The sequence below is a fragment of the Schistocerca gregaria genome, unplaced genomic scaffold, assembly GCF_023897955.1.
Source record: "Schistocerca gregaria isolate iqSchGreg1 unplaced genomic scaffold, iqSchGreg1.2 ptg000841l, whole genome shotgun sequence".
In the NCBI taxonomy this organism is placed as follows: domain Eukaryota; kingdom Metazoa; phylum Arthropoda; class Insecta; order Orthoptera; family Acrididae; genus Schistocerca; species Schistocerca gregaria.
In genome coordinates this window covers 92501-100000 of record NW_026062206.1, presented here as the reverse complement: position 1 = coordinate 100000, position 7500 = coordinate 92501, and the positions used below count along the sequence as shown (strand labels likewise).

Genomic DNA, 7500 nt, shown 5'->3' with positions numbered 1-7500 from the left:
GGTGGCAACTCTGGGGCAGAGTCGATACTCGCCCACTGGTGGAAGGTAAGCATTCTGCTTTACATCAGTACATAACTAATATTTCAGTCGTCTGACGTCCCTCCTTAGTAAATGATGCAGGACCACATACATAGATGATACATACTGTAAACTGGGGAGGACAGTGTGAACCGCACTCGACCCAGTCACCCTATCTCACAGTCCACTCTGTGTGTAACAAAGCGAAAGCACCAAAGCACTATCGTTCAACAACATCCATTTTATCCTCGCTGCCACAGGACACTATCCAAACAACGACAAGAGGAACGTCACGTCCACTAATAAGACAGAATGTCTCACATCACCCGCAAACAACGCAGCTCAAATCAGCCAGCAACACCCACAGTGGTCCACCCAGTATCAACACAGGACGCAACGCCACGCCACAACACAAAAGGTACAAGTAATAAAATACCCTTTGGCCACACCCCTTATAAAGGCATCGAACCAACCCACCACCTGACACCAGCCAAACGTACATCCTGATTTGACACATCTCTGGCAACCTAACCCACGTTGGCCCTTAACCTAACCCACGTTGGCCCTTAACCTAACCCACGTTGGCCCTTAACCTAACCCACGTTGGCCCTTAACCTAACCCACGTTGGCCCTTAACCTAACCCACGTTGGCCCTTAACCTAACCCACGTTGGCCCTTAACCTAACCCACGTTGGCCCTTAACCTAACCCACGTTGGCCCTTAACCTAACCCACGTTGGCCCCTAACCTAACCCACGTTGGCCCCTAACCTAACCCACGTTGGCCCCTAACCTAACCCACGTTGGCCCCTAACCTAACCCACGTTGGCCCCTAACCTAACCCACGTTGGCCCCTAACCTAACCCACGTTGGCCCCTAACCTAACCCACGTTGGCCCCTAACCTAACCCACGTTGGCCCCTAACCTAACCCACGTTGGCCCCTAACCTAACCCACGTTGGCCCCTAACCTAACCCACGTTGGCCCCTAACCTAACCCACGTTGGCCCCTAACCTAACCCACGTTGGCCCCTAACCTAACCCACGTTGGCCCCTAACCTAACCCACGTTGGCCCCTAACCTAACCCACGTTGGCCCCTAACCTAACCCACGTTGGCCCCTAACCTAACCCACGTTGGCCCCTAACCTAACCCACGTTGGCCCCTAACCTAACCCACGTTGGCCCCTAACCTAAGTTACGCTGCACCTTAACCTAAGTTACGCTGCACCTTAACCTAAGTTACGCTGCACCTTAACCTAAGTTACGCTGCACCTTAACCTAAGTTACGCTGCACCTTAACCTAAGTTACGCTGCACCTTAACCTAAGTTACGCTGCACCTTAACCTAAGTTACGCTGCACCTTAACCTAACTTACGCTGCACCTTAACCTAACTTACGCTGCACCTTAACCTAACTTACACTGCACCTTAACCTAACTTACACTGCACCTTAACCTAACTTACACTGCACCTTAACCTAACTTACACTGCACCTTAACCTAACTTACACTGCACCTTAACCTAAGTTACACTGCACCTTAACCTAAGTTACACTGCACCTTAACCTAAGTTACACTGCACCTTAACCTAAGTTACACTGCACCTTAACCTAAGTTACACTGCACCTTAACCTAAGTTACACTGCACCTTAACCTAAGTTATACTGCACCTTAACCTAAGTTACACTGCACCTTAACCTAAGTTACACTGCACCTTAACCTAAGTTACACTGCACCTTAACCTAAGTTACACTGCACCTTAACCTAAGTTACACTGCACCTTAACCTAAGTTACACTGCACCTTAACCTAAGTTACACTGCACCTTAACCTAAGTTACACTGCACCTTAACCTAAGTTACACTGCACCTTAACCTAAGTTACACTGCACCTTAACCTAAGTTACACTGCACCTTAACCTAAGTTACACTGCACCTTAACCTAACTTACACTGCACCTTAACCTAACTTACACTGCACCTTAACCTAACTTACACTGCACCTTAACCTAACTTACACTGCACCTTAACCTAACTTACACTGCACCTTAACCTAACTTACACTGCACCTTAACCTAACTTACACTGCACCTTAACCTAACTTACACTGCACCTTAACCTAACTTACACTGCACCTTAACTGTCACATGTAACGTCACAGGAATGTAGCTTTGCCTAACAGCAACCCTCTGAACATAGTTCACTGCTTGGATCCTCTGGTGTCATGTGTATTTCTTGATGCCATGGTGCGTACCCTCACATAAAGGTCTTTCGAGTGTTGCGTACTTTCTACACAGTCCCGCTAACCACTGGAAGGGTGTACCGCTACAGAACGAATATCGCCCTCCCCTCCTGCCCTTCCAAGCTGGTCGGTCAGGCGTTTGTTTGTGAAATGAGCCTTGCAGCTGTTCAGTTGCATTCGGTTGTCGATGCAGTCAGTGTACGTTGTGGTACGGCCTGTGTGGACTGTCCGCTGATGTACGCGTAACCCACACTGATCATCCGTCGTTACGTACTGAGTGACATAATGTGGCACATGCTTGACCGTACACCGGCTGCGCCCTACAATGGCGAATCATAAGGGCCATATGTTGTGCACGATGCTACTTGTCTCGTCTCCCCATTACAGCGAGATTGCACTGTTGTACGCCGTACAGACATGTGGTAAGTAGGTACGGACGAAAGTATTGCATGTTGGCCCCCCCCCCCCCCCCTCCTCCCTCTGCCGGGAATCAGCGTGAGCCGTCTGTTGATGTAGCGACGAGGGTTTTCCTATTTAATCGTATTGCCCCACACAACATGATAGCACGGTGGACCGCGTTCCACATCTGCGACATGCTACAGAGGCCGGTTGACAGTCGACCGCGCAAGGGACATTGCACACGTGCGCGGACCATCTTCCACGTGTTCTCTCGTGTACATGCCGCAGTGTGTATGTGGGCTGATGTAGCGTGTCGTGACACATAACATGCAGGCATGCCAGAATCGTAGATTTCGCAAATGTAGATTGACGTATACGTTTGCTGCCAAAGATCCGCAAATGAACTGGAAATCAGTTGTTGAGCGGTTGTTCGCGCTGCAGGTGCATCGGTGATAGCGACGATCGGTACATCTGTGAACCGGTTGTTTCGGCGGTACCCGCCATGCCCCCGAACCTGAGTTGGCCATGTGGGTATGAAGCGATACGAGGCTGTGGCTTGGCGGGACAGTCCCCGGCCGGTGAGGGGGGGCCGCCCGGCGTGCTGGCCGCGCGCTGCGTGAGCGCACGCACTACAGCCGGCTGGTGGGGGGCGCCCAGTGGCAGGAGCGCCGGCCGACGGGCCCGGCTGGCGTCCCAGCTATGCGCCGGCGCACCCTGCGCGCGGCGCCAGGCGGCCAAAGTGGGTTCTGTCGAGCCCGGTGCGAAGCGCGGTGGACATCTGCAGTGTGCTGGTCCGATTGCGGACTGTGTGCGTTGAGGATGCGCCGCCGCCCGGCACTCGGCGTCGCGACGCCGTCTGCTGCTCGGTCGCCCCCAGCGGTTCTCGCAGGTGGTTTGTATCGCAGCTCTGCGGACGTGTTGGCGCGTGCGCTGTGCTGGGAGAGTTCGCTTCTGCACCCAAGTGGGGCTTTGCCCTTCTGTGGCGCTGGCGTTGGAGCTGCCGGTCACCGTAGGTGGCGCGTGTTGTTTCCCGCCGGCAATGCCACGACAGCACGCTCCCGGGCCTCTGTCGGCAGCGGCAAGCTCAGTTGGGAGCACGGGTGTTCGCACTGAAAGCGTCTACTCGCCTATCTCCGGGCGATTGCGCCTCTCTCGAACCCGACCAAGTACTTAGGACGGCGCTGCGCGCCGCCGGGACCTGAGAGGGTTTCGAGGTGTATCGTGCAGGGGAGCTCAGCCTCCTCCTGTTTGCAGAATAATTGAGCGGACGCTTGCGTGTTCGCGCGGGCCCTCGGGACACACTCCCGGGCGGCCGGCTGCTCAGCTCTCGTTGACGCAGCTCCCTGGTTGATCCTGCCAGTAGTCATATGCTTGTCTCAAAGATTAAGCCATGCATGTCTCAGTACAAGCCGCATTAAGGTGAAACCGCGAATGGCTCATTAAATCAGTTATGGTTCCTTAGATCGTACCCACGTTACTTGGATAACTGTGGTAATTCTAGAGCTAATACATGCAAACAGAGTCCCGACCAGAGATGGAAGGGACGCTTTTATTAGATCAAAACCAATCGGATTGGCTCGTCTGGTCCGTTTGCCTTGGTGACTCTGAATAACTTTGGGCTGATCGCACGGTCCTCGTACCGGCGACGCATCTTTCAAATGTCTGCCTTATCAACTGTCGATGGTAGGTTCTGCGCCTACCATGGTTGTAACGGGTAACGGGGAATCAGGGTTCGATTCCGGAGAGGGAGCCTGAGAAACGGCTACCACATCCAAGGAAGGCAGCAGGCGCGCAAATTACCCACTCCCGGCACGGGGAGGTAGTGACGAAAAATAACGATACGGGACTCATCCGAGGCCCCGTAATCGGAATGAGTACACTTTAAATCCTTTAACGAGTATCTATTGGAGGGCAAGTCTGGTGCCAGCAGCCGCGGTAATTCCAGCTCCAATAGCGTATATTAAAGTTGTTGCGGTTAAAAAGCTCGTAGTTGGATTTGTGTCCCACGCTGTTGGTTCACCGCCCGTCGGTGTTTAACTGGCATGTATCGTGGGACGTCCTGCCGGTGGGGCGAGCCGAAGGCGTGCTTGCGCGTCCCGAGGCGGACCCCGTTGAAATCCTACCAGGGTGCTCTTAGTTGAGTGTCTCGGTGGGCCGGCACGTTTACTTTGAACAAATTAGAGTGCTTAAAGCAGGCAAGCCCGCCTGAATACTGTGTGCATGGAATAATGGAATAGGACCTCGGTTCTATTTTGTTGGTTTTCGGAACCCGAGGTAATGATTAATAGGGACAGGCGGGGGCATTCGTATTGCGACGTTAGAGGTGAAATTCTTGGATCGTCGCAAGACGAACAGAAGCGAAAGCATTTGCCAAGTATGTTTTCATTAATCAAGAACGAAAGTTAGAGGTTCGAAGGCGATCAGATACCGCCCTAGTTCTAACCATAAACGATGCCAGCCAGCGATCCGCCGCAGTTCCTCCGATGACTCGGCGGGCAGCCTCCGGGAAACCAAAGCTTTTGGGTTCCGGGGGAAGTATGGTTGCAAAGCTGAAACTTAAAGGAATTGACGGAAGGGCACCACCAGGAGTGGAGCCTGCGGCTTAATTTGACTCAACACGGGAAACCTCACCAGGCCCGGACACCGGAAGGATTGACAGATTGATAGCTCTTTCTTGATTCGGTGGGTGGTGGTGCATGGCCGTTCTTAGTTGGTGGAGCGATTTGTCTGGTTAATTCCGATAACGAACGAGACTCTAGCCTGCTAACTAGTCGCGTGACATCCTTCGTGCTGTCAGCGATTACTTTTCTTCTTAGAGGGACAGGCGGCTTCTAGCCGCACGAGATTGAGCAATAACAGGTCTGTGATGCCCTTAGATGTTCTGGGCCGCACGCGCGCTACATTGAAGGAATCAGCGTGTCTTCCTAGGCCGAAAGGTCGGGGTAACCCGCTGAACCTCCTTCGTGCTAGGGATTGGGGCTTGCAATTGTTCCCCATGAACGAGGAATTCCCAGTAAGCGCGAGTCATAAGCTCGCGTTGATTACGTCCCTGCCCTTTGTACACACCGCCCGTCGCTACTACCGATTGAATGATTTAGTGAGGTCTTCGGACTGGTACGCGGCATCGACTCTGTCGTTGCCGATGCTACCGGAAAGATGACCAAACTTGATCATTTAGAGGAAGTAAAAGTCCTAACAAGGTTTCCGTAGGTGAACCTGCGGAAGGATCATTACCGACTAGACTGCATGTCTTTCGATGTGCGTGTCGTGTCGCGCAACACGCTACCTGTACGGCAGTAGCCGTGCGCCGCGTGCGGAACCACGCGTGCCTCTCAAAACTAGCGCAAGTGTTGTTGTGTGGTACGAGCGCTGAAGCTCTGGAGCGGCTGGCCTGCGGCACCTGGCGCCTGGCGCCGGTTTTGAATGACTTTCGCCCGAGTGCCTGTCCGCTCCGGTGTGGAGCCGTACGACGCCCATCGGCCGTCAGGCCGTTGGACACAAAGTAATGGAACAGGGGCCGTCAAACGCCTCAGTCCCGCCTCTGCAACTGTCTTGAAAGAGACGGTGGAGAACTGAAAAGATAAAGATCACCCAGGACGGTGGATCACTCGGCTCGTGGGTCGATGAAGAACGCAGCAAATTGCGCGTCGACATGTGAACTGCAGGACACATGAACATCGACGTTTCGAACGCACATTGCGGTCCATGGATTCCGTTCCCGGGCCACGTCTGGCTGAGGGTCGGCTACGTATACTGAAGCGCGCGGCGTTTGTCCCGCTTCGGGCGCCTGGGAGTGTCGTGGTCGCCTGTGTGGCCGGCCGCGTCTCCTTAAACGTGCGATGCGCGCCCGTCGCCTGGCGGTTCGCATACCGGTGCTTTCTCGGTAGCGTGCACAGCCGGCTGGCGGTGTGGCGTGCGACACCTCGTACAACGACCTCAGAGCAGGCGAGACTACCCGCTGAATTTAAGCATATTACTAAGCGGAGGAAAAGAAACTAACAAGGATTCCCCCAGTAGCGGCGAGCGAACAGGGAAGAGTCCAGCACCGAACCCCGCAGGCTGCCGCCTGTCGTGGCATGTGGTGTTCGGGAGGGTCCACTACCCCGACGCCTCGCGCCGAGCCCAAGTCCAACTTGAATGAGGCCACGGCCCGTAGAGGGTGCCAGGCCCGTAGCGGCCGGTGCGAGCGTCGGCGGGACCTCTCCTTCGAGTCGGGTTGCTTGAGAGTGCAGCTCCAAGTGGGTGGTAAACTCCATCTGAGACTAAATATGACCACGAGACCGATAGCGAACAAGTACCGTGAGGGAAAGTTGAAAAGAACTTTGAAGAGAGAGTTCAAAAGTACGTGAAACCGTTCTGGGGTAAACGTGAGAAGTCCGAAAGGTCGAACGGGTGAGATTCACGCCCATCCGGCCACTGGCCCCCGCCCTCGGCAGATGGGGCCGGCCGCCCGCGCGGAGCAATCCGCGGCGGGGTCGTGTCCGGTTGCCTTTCCACTCGCCGCGGGGTGGGGCCGTTCCGGTGTGCGGTGGGCCGCACTTCTCCCCTAGTAGGACGTCGCGACCCGCTGGGTGCCGGCCTACGGCCCGGGTGCGCAGCCTGTCCTTCCGCGGGCCTCGGTTCGCGTCTGTTGGGCAGAGCCCCGGTGTCCTGGCTGGCTGCTCGGCGGTATATCTGGAGGAGTCGATTCGCCCCTTTGGGCGCTCGGGCTCCCGGCAAGCGCGCGCGGTTCTTCCCGGATGACGGACCTACCTGGCCCGGCCCCGGACCCGCGCCGCTGTTGGCTCGGGATGCTCTCGGGCGGAATAATCGCTCCCGTCAGCGGCGCTTCAGCTTTGGACAATTTCAC

General features: G+C 55.0%; 3 non-coding genes across 3 annotated transcripts in view; all 3 read left to right on the top strand.

The window, feature by feature from the left end:
* Nucleotides 1–3991: 3991 nt before the first annotated feature.
* On the top strand, nucleotides 3992–5884 carry LOC126322826 (small subunit ribosomal RNA). The gene has a single exon (XR_007559237.1). It is a non-coding gene; the product is annotated as a small subunit ribosomal RNA (ribosomal RNA).
* A 355-nt stretch (nucleotides 5885–6239) lies between these two features.
* LOC126322799 (5.8S ribosomal RNA) lies at nucleotides 6240–6394 on the top strand. The gene has a single exon (XR_007559211.1). It is a non-coding gene; the product is annotated as a 5.8S ribosomal RNA (ribosomal RNA).
* A 188-nt stretch (nucleotides 6395–6582) lies between these two features.
* Nucleotides 6583–7500, top strand: part of LOC126322834 (large subunit ribosomal RNA) — a 4222-nt gene continuing 3304 nt past the window's right edge. Inside the window, exon 1 of the ribosomal RNA XR_007559244.1 lies at nucleotides 6583–7500. This exon is cut by the window's right edge and continues 3304 nt beyond it. This is a non-coding gene — a ribosomal RNA (large subunit ribosomal RNA).